Genomic DNA, 14,499 nt, shown 5'->3' on the forward strand with positions numbered 1-14,499 from the left:
TTTAAGATAATGTCATTTGACAGTGATTATAAGACAGTGACTATTACTGATTATATAAGCTGTATTGAAGCAAAGCAAAAAAACCATACCTTAGGCACCTATACCAGCTCAAGCATGACTTGGAGAGCTCAAGGATTGGAAGATCAAAACTGGAAAACAAGAGTCAGAAGCCCTGGGATCAAGTCCTAACTCTGCTTCTGAGCTATGGTATAAATCACAGAAGTTCCTGAAGCCTTACTCTTTTTAATCTGTAAGGTTAATGTGGAAATTATAAGAAAGAATATCTGTGGGAGCTTTGTATATTCAAAAGAGCTATATAAATGTGAGAAGTATTGTTATTTGAGTCTTGGTTATAGGCAGGAAAGTTGCAAATATTTCTGGCAGAGCTGTGACAGGAGTTGGGGACTGCATGATTATAGGGGATGAGGGATCTGAAGCTGTCAAAACCATTCCAGGATTTTAAGCCAGACCTGGCTGGGTGACCACTGGTGCTATTAATAGGAACAGAGATGTCAAGAGGGAAAGTTCATTTTGGCAGAATGATGTCGAATATGGGATAGCCAAATTCACCATCCAGTCGCTGTACCATGTTGAGTTTGGGATACTGGCATAACATGCAGGTCCACAGTTGTAAAATGTAGGAAGATGGGAAAGTGGGGAAAAGTGGTGCCTGTAAAGAAGTTACAGCTATTAGATCAGCACCATTAGATACTCTAAGTGTGAAAGAGATTTCCAAGGACAGGAAAGAAGAGGACTAAAGAGAAAAATTCCTGATAAAACCCATGTTTAAGGGTCAGAAAAGGAAACAGTTTCATCTAAGGCTACAAAGGGACTGTCCAAAAGTGGAAATGAAAGTCAACTAGGAAGAATGTCAGAAGGGTTCAGTGCTGAAAACCATGCCTGGAGTTCTCGGCAGATGAGTAATAAAATTCAGTTTCCTTATTTTAAAATTAATAAAGTAATACTTTCCTTGCTGGCTTATTGTGGAAAATAAATAAGACTTAGAGCAATATCTTATACATAATAGTCTTAAAATAGGAGCTGTTATTATAGCATTTCTATTGCTATTAGAAATGAAGTCTCATTTTCAATATCTTTTAGGAATTAAAAAAAAATGTAATTACCCAGGCCTTGTGAGTTTTGTGTGTGTCGTGTTCCTTTATAAAACATAAATCATAGGCTAAATTTGCAGCATAATTAACATCTACCAACCTTTAAAGCATAAAACCGAGCTCCACCATCATTTAAGAAGAGCTCCATACTGTCCTGACAAGAGCATACTATTTTTCAGTGATTCATGAAGGTGTCCTGCTTGAAAAAAATGTCTTCTATCCCTGCCAAAGTTAAAGCAAAGATACACAGGTTAAGAACTTGCCTGTCTGTTTCCTGCTGCTTCCCTAATGTGAAATGTATGATTTATATGGAATTAATGCTATATTTCAATCCTGAAGGTGGAAATGTAAACTTAGTTAACTCAGAAAATCACTAGCGGAGGGGAGAAAAATTAAAAGAATATCAGTTTTATATGTACACTTTTACACTGTCTTATGAATAAGTGACCAGACAGCATAGAATAATCATAAAATCTATTTGTACCATGCTGATTATTTTTTAGATTTTTATCTAAAAAACTGAGCATCTCTGCTTTGATTCAGGTAAAAACCAGTTTCCTTTAAAACAGTGGAAAAAAATCTTCCAGGATCACATCTTGTGTCTCATCTCAAACCAGCCACCTTGAAAATGTACGCTATTAAAGAAACAGTGAGAAAGCACAAAAGGCTTGGGGACGTTGGCAGTTACTCTGGGGAACACTATCCAAGGCAAGGAGCAGGATACTGTATCTTTTAAGATCCTCAGGGCTCTGAAATTCACTGGCACATTGAATATAAGTCCCTTGGTTTTCAAAGCCAGATGTTCTGGGCTTGTTTTCCTGGTGTAGGACCCCAAGCTCAGCCCTTTGTAGGCTTGGACCCTTTGCTCCTTGGGGAGGACCTGTGACTGGGACATTCCTTCCATTCATGGCTCACAGTCCAGGGGGATGAGTCCTGACTACACTGTGTATCTGCTCCTCCTCCTCATATTGCTGTGATTTCTCCTTTGTGTCTTTAGTTGTGGAAATCTTTTCTGCACGTCTCCAGGTTGTTCTCATGGTTGGTTGCTCTGTAAGTTTGGTGTGTCTGTGGGAGGAGGTGAGCTCAGAGTCTTCCTACTCTGCCATCTTGGCCACTTTCCCTCTACAAGTTTTGATTAATCATTGAAACACATGAAGTAATGTGCCATTGAATTTCAGAGCCATGAGGATCTTGAAAGATCAGAGCATAATAGCCCCTTATCAGCTTCTCTCTGAGTCCTGGCACAGGCAGCAGTTTGAAAGAAGCCAGGGTCAAACCTACTTGATGATCTTGGAGAGCCTCCTGGAAAAACAGGAGGCAACTGGGACTCCCCCTGGGAGCCTTCTTTGGGAACTCATTCTACCACAATAACATCAGCGTTGGCAATCACTATTTTGGAATTGTCTCTATAACCTATTAGTGTTAGGGACACAGCCTTGCCCACCAGTAGGCCATGCCAACCCCCAAAAGACTGTGTAGCACTTTATTTATAATGAAAAAAATCTGCATATAGGTGGACCTGAGCAGCTCAAAACCACACTGTTCAAGAGTCAACTGAATACACAATGGAATATTAGTCAGCCATAAAAACGAAAGCTTGTTATTTTTTACCACGTTGATGGATCTAGAGATTACTGTGAAAAAAGTCAATAAAAAAGCAAATACTGTATGATCTTGCTTATATGTGGGAATCTAAAAAATGAAACAAACAAAATGAAATGAAACTAGACAAATAGAAAACAAATGAGTGATTGCTAGAGGGAAGGGATGCAGGGGGCAAAATAGATTAAGGAGATGAAAAGGTACAAATCTCCAGTTATAAATAAGCCACTGGGATGTTATACAGCATAACAAAGATGGTCAATAATATTGTAATGACTTTGTATAGTGACAGATGGTTACTAACTTGTGGTGATCATTGTATGGTATATGCAAATGTTGAATCACTGTGTGGTATAATTCTAAAACTAACATAATATTGTAGGTCAACTATATGTCAATTAAAAAAAACTATGGGACCTCCCAAAGAAATTGATAACACATTTTGTCATCATTTGATATGAGTTGCTGCCCCAACACTGAAATCAGGCACATTTTCTTCTATATAGCAATCAGTAAAAATGAATCTTATCATGGAACCAGCTCATCAATATTTCTCTTTTCTCTTTTTTATTTTGTAAATTATGAAAGTATGATAACACATTTACAAGAGACTTGGAAAATACAGAACGAAGTTACATATAGTCCCACTATATATTACAATTATTTTTAAGTAGATAAATTAAGATCATCAATCTTTCTTTAGGATTTATTGTGATTTGCTGAATTTTCAGAAACATTTCTAAATGTACACATTTCTTTCTGTACTTTCATTCTACATTTTAGTTAGTGATTTATTCTTTACTTATTTCAACGTATAGGCCTTTGAAATAATTTCTAGAATAAAATTCAATTTCTTAACTTGGCACTGAAGTCTATTCATAATAGACTTGGGCCAAGAGCCATATTTCCCAATGAATATCCCAAACCATACCCCATTTTCACACAACTCCCAGCTCTCCTCCTTTATATACTCTTAAGTTCCAGGCACAATGGACCACAGTAAGTCTATAATTTCCCATGTTTGAATCTTTCCTTAGGCTGTCTCCTCACTCCCAAAGCTCAACTTTAAAACCTCAACTAACACCCTTACCATGTGCTATGAAATAGCACACCGTCCAGTTTAGTCAGTTCAACTGTGTAAGCCACAGTAGACTAATTTCTAATAACATATAACCCCAAAATGTCAAGGCTTAAGGAAATAACCTTATATGTGTTTCTTAAAATCTTTACCAGCACTTGCAAAAAGCCTTTGAATTTTACTCTAGTGTCATTGAACATTTGCCCTCCTGTACTCTCCTAGCGCTTTCCTTAGTAAGCCTAGTACGGTAGTTGTTCTTAGAGGTATATCTTCCTTAAAATGTTCAGTTCTGGAGCCTATCAGCCAGCTTTTCTGGCATAGCCCACCCCCCAAACTTAACATAATGCCTTAAGCATAGCACTCCTCAATAAATGTTTACTTAGTTCAGTTTTCCATTGAGTTCAGTGTTGAAATTCTTCAGGAATTTGAGACTAGCATAGTAGAGTAAAAAATAATAATAATTTGCTTTATAAGTATTTTCGTGGTACTTCTAAATCCTTATAAAATTAACAGTTGTTTTTTTAAGTGGCTGTATTGTATCTAAGATATTTATCATATTTAAAGCATCTTTAATGTAATGAAATAAAGCATATATTTCTCAGTCAGTACTTGGTGACTTTTCTTCCTTGAGGTTTTTGTTTTCTACTCATTCTGAAAGTCAAAAAACTCCTGGAACCAATGATAAGAGATAAAATAGATAGGAATGTATTTATAATGTATAAGAGGAGATGTATATAGAAAATGCAAATACATTGAAGCTGGAGTCACATTTTTTAAATGAAAAAAAGGACAAAGGATCTATAGTATTTTTTTAAAGTAAGCTTTCCGATTATGAGGTAGATTCTCAGATGAAAAGAACCTTTATCTGATGTCTTTATCTGATGTGATAAAGACAGAATACAGGAAAGCACCAATGAAAGGTGAATTTTGCTGGAAGAGAAATATCAAAGCTGGTCTGAAGTCAGTCCCAGCCAGAGTATGAAGAATCAAAAAGCTGAGGACAAGATTTCTGGGTCATCATGATAGAATGGTTATAATGAGCATCACCCACCTGATACTGTTATCTATATAACTTTAACAAGATGATCAGCAAAAAACCACAATTTTGTTGAAGCAGTTCAGCTTTTGAAATGAACATTTTTGTGTTTTGCAAAACTTTTATTGACAATTCCTTTTATCACTTTTGTTAAAACATTCAGAGAACATGACAACTACTTAAGTATTGTGTCCTCTTAATCTTTATGTGTAATTACATGAGGAAAATATATTCCTTCTATTAAAAAAAAGGGGTGAGTGTGATTGAGCAACCTCTATGAAAAGGAAAATGTCTATCAGTTAAAGAAAAAGATATATAGATATTTTGCAAAAGAAAAAGGGAAAAAGTTGAAAAGATAAGCAACTGATGAAGTCAAGCTAGGAAATGATGTATCTAAGTGGAAAACTAGTGTATGACTTCTTGTCCACTGAGGATAGATTAAGCAGCTGGAGTAGCAGAGTTAGAGATTTAGGCAAAGAGTGGATGTTCTAATGAGCTCCTTGCTCATAGTGATTCCTTCCCAAACACCCAGTTTCTCTGCCAGTTCTTGGACGCTGAATTACTTTATGTGCCTTTTCCCCAATCTGTGTCAATTCCATTTTGTATAAAAGGTGAATCTTGATCATTTCTTTTGGAAATAATTATGCAGAAAGGACATAGTAAGATTTGAGAAAAGCAAAAAGAAGTGCATTGGAGGACAGAGTCGAGAACTGAGATCTTTTCAGTGCAGCCTAAGGTTCCAAAATATTTTCAGAATTAAAATGTCAAGTTATGGACCATGACCTTTGGTGGTTCTGTGATTATGGAGTGGATGGAGTAAGGGAAGGGAGGTGCGGAAGGGCAGTGGACTTGGAAGGTTACCTGGCAGTAAGTTGATTAGTAAGAACCTGCAAGTGGTTGTACTGCGACTAACACCACATATGCTGCTGCTGCTGCTGCTGCTGCTAGCCAACACTGTGCAAAGCCTTCTTGCAAGAGCTCACAACAACCCCATGAGGTAGATGCGACTTCCATCCCTCTGTTACAAGCTCTAGGCGCCGAGGAGTTAAGTCATCTACCCAAGGCCACACAGTTCCTAAGTGGCAAGCTGGGTGTGAATCCAAATCATCAGATTCTAGAAAATTCTTAACAGTCTTGCTAATGGAGCCTCTCCCACAGAGAAATGTTTCTCAAAGATAAGGTCCACAGTAACTCTAAACTGCTAGTAGTTCTCTAATGCCTTGTGTTCAGTCTCCTGCCCCTGCTCATGCTGTTTTCTTTGCCTTGAGTGACCTCCTCCCTTCCACCCTTTCCTTCACGTGGCTAACTCTTCACCCTTCAGGTCTCAGTTCAGGGGTCATCCTGCTCAGCAAAGCTTTCCAGAACCCTCCTGAAGGTGGTGGGGTCCCTTCCCTCACAGACTTATATGGTGTCTTATGAGCGCCTTCATCACAGCACTTACCTGTTACTGTACTGCCTCATCTTGACATCTTGGATAGCCCAGCTAACTCATCCCTCGCATCCAGTCAGTCATGGTGCACAGGAGGTTTCATAGCTTCAGTATTTCTAGATCCATCCCTTCCTCTCTGTTCCTGTGACCATACCTTGGTTCTCTCAGTACCTCCTGCAGTCACCTTCTGAAAGGTCCTTTTCCCTCCAGTCTCCACACACCTGCCCCGTCAGGCCCGCAGTGACTTGCCTGTTGGCAAGGGGAAAGCCCAGCGCAGTCTCAGTTTGTTGCTCCCTTTAGTCTCATCTCTTGATAGATGGCTGCTTTGCACTATCAGCCCTCATCTGGATGGAGCTCCAGCAATGCTCAACAATACATCGTTCCAACCCCACCCCACCCTCGACCACTCCTGCCAACAAGCTGTCTGTCTCTTCTAACATCTGTCCATGAGTTGTTCTCAATGTGCACATGAAATGCCCTCTCCCCTTCGCTGACAACTCCTGCTCAACTTTCTTTTTTTTTAATTGAGATATAGTTGATTTACAGTATTATGGTAGTCTCAGATATACAGCATAGTGATTCAGTATTTTTACAGATTATCTCCATTAGAGTTATTATAAATTATTATAAGACAGTGGTGACAATTCCCTAAAATATAATCTATTTTATACTTAGTAGTTTGTATCTGTTCATCTCATGCCCATGATTTGTACTCCCTCCCCTCTCCCCATTGGTAACCACTAGTTTGCTTTCTGTATCCATGAGTCTTTTCTGTTTTGGTATTTACATTTGTTTTATTTTTTAGATTCTATATCTAAGTAATATCATGTAGTATTTGTATTTCTCTGACTTATTTCACGAGTCATAATATTCTCTAGGTCCATCATATTGCTCCAAATGACATTATTTCATTCTTTTTTATGACTGAATAATATTCCATTATCTATTTTTACCACATCTTCTTTATTCATCTGTTGATGGACATTTGAGTTGCTTCCATATCTTACCTATTGTAAATAGTGTGCTCTGAACATTGAGGTGGATGTATCTTTTCTAATTAGTGTTTTTTTCTTTTTCTGGATATACCCAAAGTGGAATTGCAGGATCGTATGATAGTTCTATTTTTAGTTTTTTGAGGAAACTGCATACCAGTTTCCATAGTGGCTGCACCAATTTATATTCCCACCCAAGGTGTACACAAGTTCCCTTTTCTCTACATCCTCACTGGTATTTATTATTTGTAGTCTTTTTAATGACAGCCATTCTGACTGGTGTGGTCATGTTGACATATGTTCCCTCTATATTCACTTTGATGAGAGTCTTTATCCTGAATTTTGTCAGATGCCTTTTCTGTGTCTACTGAGATGCTTGTGTGATTTTTATCTTTCCCTTTATTAATATGGTGTATCACAGATTTGCACATACTGAACCATCCTTGTGTCTCTGGCAAAAGTCCACCTTAATCACCATGTATGATCTCTTTTGGAGAAGGCAATAGCACCCCACTCCAGTACTCTTGCCTGGAAAATCCCATGGACGGAGGAGCCTGGTAGGCTGCAGTCCATGGGGTCACTAAGAGTCGGACACGACTGAGCGACTTCACTTTGACTTTTCAGTTTCATGCATTGGAGAAGGAAATGGCAGCCCACTCCAGTGTTCTTGCCTGGAGAATCCCATGGACAGAGGAGCCTGGTGGGCTGCTGTCTATGGGGTCACACAGAGTCGGACACGACTGAAGCGACTTAGCATGATCTCTTTTATATATTGTTGGATTGGATTTGTTAATATGCTGTTGAGGATTCCTGCTTGACTTTCAAGGCAGCCTTGCTGTCACTTACTCTCAGATTCCCTAGGTAGGCCCTCTCTCAGTTTCACCAACAGTGTGATCTCCTAATGCCCTGTATCTCATTCCTTCATGAAGCTCATTATATTATATTCCAATCAACCCTTTTTGTTTCTTCCTTCCCCCCTAGGGAGGAACTTCCTGAAGGTGAGAACCGGTATATTTATCATGATACTGTCAGTGCCTGGGATGTAGCAAAAGCTAGATAATGTTTGATGAATTAATTAATGAGTTAATATACATGTTTAAATGTCACATATATAAATACATATAAATAACATTATTTCCACCTTTTGTGCCTGCTGCCTTACCATTTCTCCTTCCCCCTTACTCCTCATTAAACTTGGAGCTGTTCCCGAAGTCCACTTTGCATGTACCATGATCTTTGTGGTTACTTCCACTGACTGCACAGATTGGAATGAGTCCTTTTCCTCTTGTGTTCCTGTTGAAATCTCTGGCACTTAAATTGCCTCTGTCCCCAGCAGATGCCAACCCCTATAGGCCGGAATGAAGTTTTGCTCATTTCTGTGTCTCTCTAGTACCTACCCCAGGCCCAGCACTAGTGTATGTTAAAAAATTTTGAATAGCTAAAAAAAAGTAGTAGTATGTTTCATATTTAGTACTTCAGGCCCTTTATTTAGCTGTATAAGAGTTGAGTGGATACAAAAATAATTACTGTGAAGGCCCTACCTTCATCTCATCTTATAGCCTTCAGTTAAGCAAGAGGTTTTACAAAGCTACATGCTGAGGCCCTTGGCAAGCTTGGTTAATCTTAATAACATGTGGTCTTCTTAGGCCTGAGCAGATGTGGGTGATGTTCTTATCACTTTTAGAAAAAAATAGCCTCCATTACCATCTGAGAGTAATATAATTGCATGTATGACAAATTATTATATTAATGAATTCTTAAAAGCAAACAAATCGAGCTCATTATAACTATATTAGGTGAATTTCCACAGATTTGTGAGATTTCTGACATAAATTCATAATCCCCATGATAATCAAGTGGGAATAGCCCACTAAGCCACTTCAGGCTATGAAGAGGTCATTTTTAATGAAAAGCACCAACACATCTGCAAAGTAAGTTCTCAGGGTAGCGCCTACACATTTTGGATTGATCCTTTCTTAATTAATTCTTCTAAACCTGTGGGTTTATCCCAATAAAGAATGTGCACTGCTGAAGCAAGAGAGAGAACACAGCTGCTCATGGTCAGGCTGACAAGGCATGATGTAAACTTGCCTGGATTCCATTTATTTTATTGTTTAAAAAGGATATAGAATATTTATTTTTGTTAAAAACTGCTAGACAAAGCAGTGAATAAAAATGCAGAGCAAACAATTCATGAGTTGCGATGGCATGGACATGATTCTCATCATAGCTAGTGAATAAAAACTTCAATAATAGAAACAGCTCTTCCTTTATGTTAAAGTGATTTTGTTGGCAATACATTGCACATTATTGGTCTAATGTGAGATCTTATTTTCCCATTAACTTATGTCCACTCTACTTGATGATTTATAACTTTCTATTTGAAGGAAATAAGAGCACACTTCTTTTGAGGCATGTTAAACTTTTACCAGGGTTAACTGCACGCGTTTTTGTTTTTTTTTTCCTTGCCAGTGCCAGGGAGGATACCAGGCCTGCCAGATAGGCACTCTCTTTACACTCTTAGACCTTACTGCTTAACAAATAAAAACAAAGGAACAAAACTCAATGTTTGACAGCAAAGCAATACCTTATAAAGGGTCCATGCCCCTGCACCGATGCAATGAGAACAGAGGGGAGGTATCTAAATCAGGGGTTGGGAAACTCCTAGGGTGGGAGAGGTCTAAAGAAGTTACCCAGAGGAGGAGATGCTGAGCTGAACTGAGGTTCACAAGGGAATAAAGAGTTAGGAGGAGTGTATTAGTTTCCTAGATCTGTCACAGAAAAATGCCACAAACTGGGTGGCTTAAAACAACAGGGATTTGTTCTCTCGCTGTTCTGCGGGCTAGAACCCGAGACCAAGGTGTGGGCAGAGTTGGTTCCTTCTGGTGGCTCTAAGAATCTGTTCCATGTCCCTCTCCTAGCTTCTGGTGGTTGCCCACAGTGCTCAGATTGTAAACACATCACTCCAGGCTCTGCTCCTGTCTCTTCACAGGAGCTTCTCCCCAGTATTTGTGTCTAGGTCCATTTTCCCCTCTTCTTAATGAACTAGTCATATTGGATTTAGGACTTAACCTAACCCAATGTGACCTCGTGCTGCTGCTGCTGCCGCTAAGCCACGTCAGTCGTGTCCGACTCTGTGCGACCCCAGAGACGGCAGCCCACCAGGCTCCACCATCCCGGGGATTCTCCAGGCAAGAACACTGGAGTGGGTTGCCATTTCCTTCTCCAGTGCAGGAAAGTGAAATGTGAAAGTGAAGTCGCTCAGTCCTGTCTGACTCTTCGAGACCCCATGGACTGCAGCCTACCAGGCTCCTCCATCCATGGGATTTTCCAGGCAAGAGTACTGGAGTGGGGTGCCATTGCCTTCTACAAAGACACTAGTTGTGGGTTAAGCTTACATTCACAGGTTATGGGTGGATCTGAATTTTGGCGACAGTATTGAGAGTATAGAGGGCATTCAAGAAACAGGAAGCATCATGGATGCTTGTTTACAGTTGGATTAAAAGGTTCTGGAGATCCTAACAAGTTATGAGGCTTAGAGGCAACAGGAGCTTCATCACAAAGAGTTTTGTGTGCCAAGCTTAGGAATTTGAATTTCCTCATGGAATGTGTGGGTGTCACAGAAGGATTTTAATTCTGGAAGTTACATGATTATATTTGCATTTTAGAAAAATCTTTCTGGCAGCAGTGTGGAGAATAGAAGAAGGTACAGATTGGAGATAGAGAGATTATATAGGAAGTCCTTGAAATAATTCTGGCAAGAAGTGATAAGTGCCTACATCACATCAGCAGTAGGGAGACTCAAGAGAAAGTGGTCGATAAAGGAGATATTTAAAAAGAAGAATCTCTAAGACATGGTGGCTAGTTGAGTGTGAGGGAGAAGAACAGAGAGACAAGAGTGGCTTTGAAGTTTCTGGCTCTATGTGAGGAGATGGAGGTGACATTCGCTTAGCTAATTGAGAAGAAGGAACATGATTAGAGATCAAGGTGTGTTAGCATTTGAACCTACTTGAGGTAATAACACTTCTAAGTGGAGGGCTGCTGTTTTGGAGACTGACTGACAATTCTGGCTTGAGATTTGAGATTCATGAACATATAAGCAATGGTGCCCCTCAAGTTGAAAGTAAAAAGTGAGACGAGCAGAAGTTCTGGGAAATGCCAACATTTAGGAAATTAACTGAGAAAAAAAAAAAAAAAGTCAAAGACTGCATTATGAAGGAGACTTCTATAGAAAAGAGGAAAAAACTCTCATATCTGTGAGATAAGAGAGCTTCCAGAAGGACAAGGTGTTCAGAATGTCAGTGCTGCTGAGAAGTCTACAAAGATAAGGAGAGAAAAGTGTTTGTTTTGGCAAAATACAATCATTGGTGGTTTTAGCAAGGGCAGTGTTGGTGGAATGACAGGAATGACAGAGGAAGAAAAAAGACCATGGTGATCTGGAAGTGACTCTACAGGAAGGGAGGTATGTCGGGATCGTGGACTGTCATTTCAAGATGGTGGATTGTGAGGAATCAGAGCTCTGGTGGAATCAGTAGCTCCATGGGGTTAGGGAAGAGTTTTCCCCTGCTGGAGATTTAAACAAGCTGTGATTCAATTCAAATGGGAGAATATGAGGTCTACGGAGTGGCCTTGGGGCAGAGGTGGAAGGTGGGAAATGAGTAGGGACATCTCTCCCAAATAAAGAAGTCTATGAGGGCATGTTCTTAAGGCAGTTCTGGGCTCTCTCGGAGAGCTGCTATGTGGTCATTGTGCTATATGAATAAAAATCTTTCATTCTCCATGAAATGGGCATGTTTTGCTGGCTACCTTTCCCAAACCTTAGAACTATCACATGAGGGGACCTATCCTCCTCCAGGCAAGGTCAGTTATGCCTCTCTCCTTGGGCTTTGCATCTGGAGCATTTAATTGATGCAGGCAGGGGTTTGGGAGATGGCAGTGGGGGTGATTAGAAATAACTTATCCCAGTGACAGTTTTTTACCATACCCTGGTTTCTTCCTCTTCTACCCTGCTTCTGTAGCTTTCTCTTCCATTCTACGACTACCCTGTGTCTTTTGATAGGCTATAGTGCCAAACTCTGGGAACCACATGGCCTGGGTTCAAATCCAGACTAGCCACACTCTAACTGTGTGATTTGGAGCATGTTACCATTTAACTTCTCTGTGCCTTGGTTTCCACATCTGTGAGACTAGTGATGATGCCTATATATAGGGTTCTCTAGGAATTGATGATTTTAATGCTTAGAATGGTCTCTACTCAAAGCAGATGCTCTAGGTGTTTGTTATTACTTTTCTGATAAATTCCCCTTCTCTGTAAGCTAGTCCGGATCATCTGTTTCTGTGTGCCACCAAGGAATCTTTATGGATACCTCCTTCATTCCAAGTGAGTAACATTATATGATAGTATACTAAACTTGAATATCTCATGTAATTAATACTTTCATAGGGATTGACCACTACCATGGTTTAGAGAGAGGTGAAAGTTCTCATTTAAGTATCAGATAAAGGAGGTTAGCAAGAGACACTAATGGCATATTTGTACAGAATTTTAGAGAACAAATATGGGTGAATTTTTAAAAATTATTTTGAAATGTGATAACTCCACATTGTCTATTGATAGAAATGAGATGGATATGATAGTTCCTTTCTAAGTTCATAATACATAGAAAATGCAGTGGCCGGAGCATCAGATTTGGAGGCTTATGTCACTCATGTCCCCTATAAGAAGATAGTATTTCTGAGTCTCAGTTTCCTCAGGCAGAAAATGCTCATGGCTATCTGACACTGAATTCTAGGGTAGTTTGTTAAACAGCAATATTGCAGCAAAGATAAGGAGGCTGATAAAGCGATGGGATTAAGATCTCCTTTAAAGGAAAATAGGGGATAGTGAAAAAAGCCAAGGAATAAATCTAACAAACTCTGGCAGTTAGAACTAAGGAAAAAAAGCTACCCAAGGCAGTCTGGACCAAAACACAGAAGAAAACCAAATAAACTGTGGGTCATAGAGGCTAAAAGAGACACACATCTCAAAGAAGAAACCTTCATGTGTTGAACCTGGCTAAGAGGTAAACTAAGATGAAGCCAGAAAGTGTTTTGGATTCGCATATGTCAGGGTCACCAGTGATGACAGCATGAGGCTGGGTGGAATGCAGGGATGAAGGCTTATGAGTCAATCATGAGCAACTAGTGACAAGAAAATATTATATATCCAGGAGCCTCAGAACCCAAGGACAGAGGATGGAAAAAGGGAGTTTGAAATGACTAAGGCCCAGCAGATGGCCCAGCAAACAAACATGACAATTTTTTCTTGTCTGATTACCGCAGACAAGTAACCAGAAGGTCACCATTGTGGACTGACTCTCCAAGGTCCCATGACAAAAGGGGAAAAGCCAAGTCGAAGATCTGACAGGTGGAGCAGTGAAGGGCAGGCAGCCGCACAGAACAGTATCTGCACGAGGAAGCACAGTGGTTCCGAAGCAGAAGAGTTCAGCCTGTGCTCCCTGGGGCTCCTCGCCTCTCTCCTGGAATGCACAGTGTGTAGACTGCACACTGTCCCTTGGGGACAGGTGTTCTGCTTTTGCAGGTCTCTCCTGCCTTTCCCTGAGATCATCTTGCCTCCCACCTAGACACAGAAGGGCAGAATCTGCCACTTCTCCTGAGAGGTTAGCCCACAAAAAGAGGGAACAGTGGCCACTTTCTTCACCATTTAGGCTGGAATCTAAAATTCCTAAAACATTTTGAGAATTCAGCTGTGATCTCAAAAGCCACTGTGATGGAGAATGGACACTTCTGAGGTCAAAACACTCCCCAACTTTAAAGGTTCTGGGAGAAAAATTCTTTGTTTGGCTGAAGGCCCTTCCCAAAATGTGTGAGAAGCTTATGAATCAGAATGAACTGTTGAAAAGGAAAAAAGATATTTAAAAAGTGTTATGTTTAGGTCTGCCCAAACAAGCATGTGTGTGTGCTTAGTCACTCAGTCATGTCCAGCTCTCTGTGACCCCATGGACAACAGCCCGCCAGGCTTCTCAGTTCATGGAGTGGGATGTCATGCCCTTCTCCAGGAGATCTTCCCAACCCAGGGATCCAACTCAGGTCTCCAGCATTGCAGGTGGATTCTTTACCGTCTGAGCCACCAAGGAAGCACTAGAATACTGGAGTGAGTAGCCTATCCCTTCTCCAGAGGATCTTCCTGACCCAGGAGTTGAACCAGGGCCGCCTGCATTGCTGGAGAAGGAAATGGCAACCCACTCCAG

The 14,499-nt window shown here is 40.2% G+C and overlaps 1 protein-coding gene across 1 annotated transcript in view; it reads left to right on the forward strand.

Moving 5' to 3' along the window:
- GPRIN3 (GPRIN family member 3) overlaps positions 1 to 14,499 on the forward strand; it is a 77,299-nt gene that overhangs the window by 19,635 nt on the left and 43,165 nt on the right. The gene's annotated exons all lie outside the window — the stretch shown is intronic.

This window comes from Bos indicus x Bos taurus, chromosome 6 (genome assembly GCF_003369695.1).
Source record: "Bos indicus x Bos taurus breed Angus x Brahman F1 hybrid chromosome 6, Bos_hybrid_MaternalHap_v2.0, whole genome shotgun sequence".
NCBI lineage: Eukaryota > Metazoa > Chordata > Mammalia > Artiodactyla > Bovidae > Bos > Bos indicus x Bos taurus.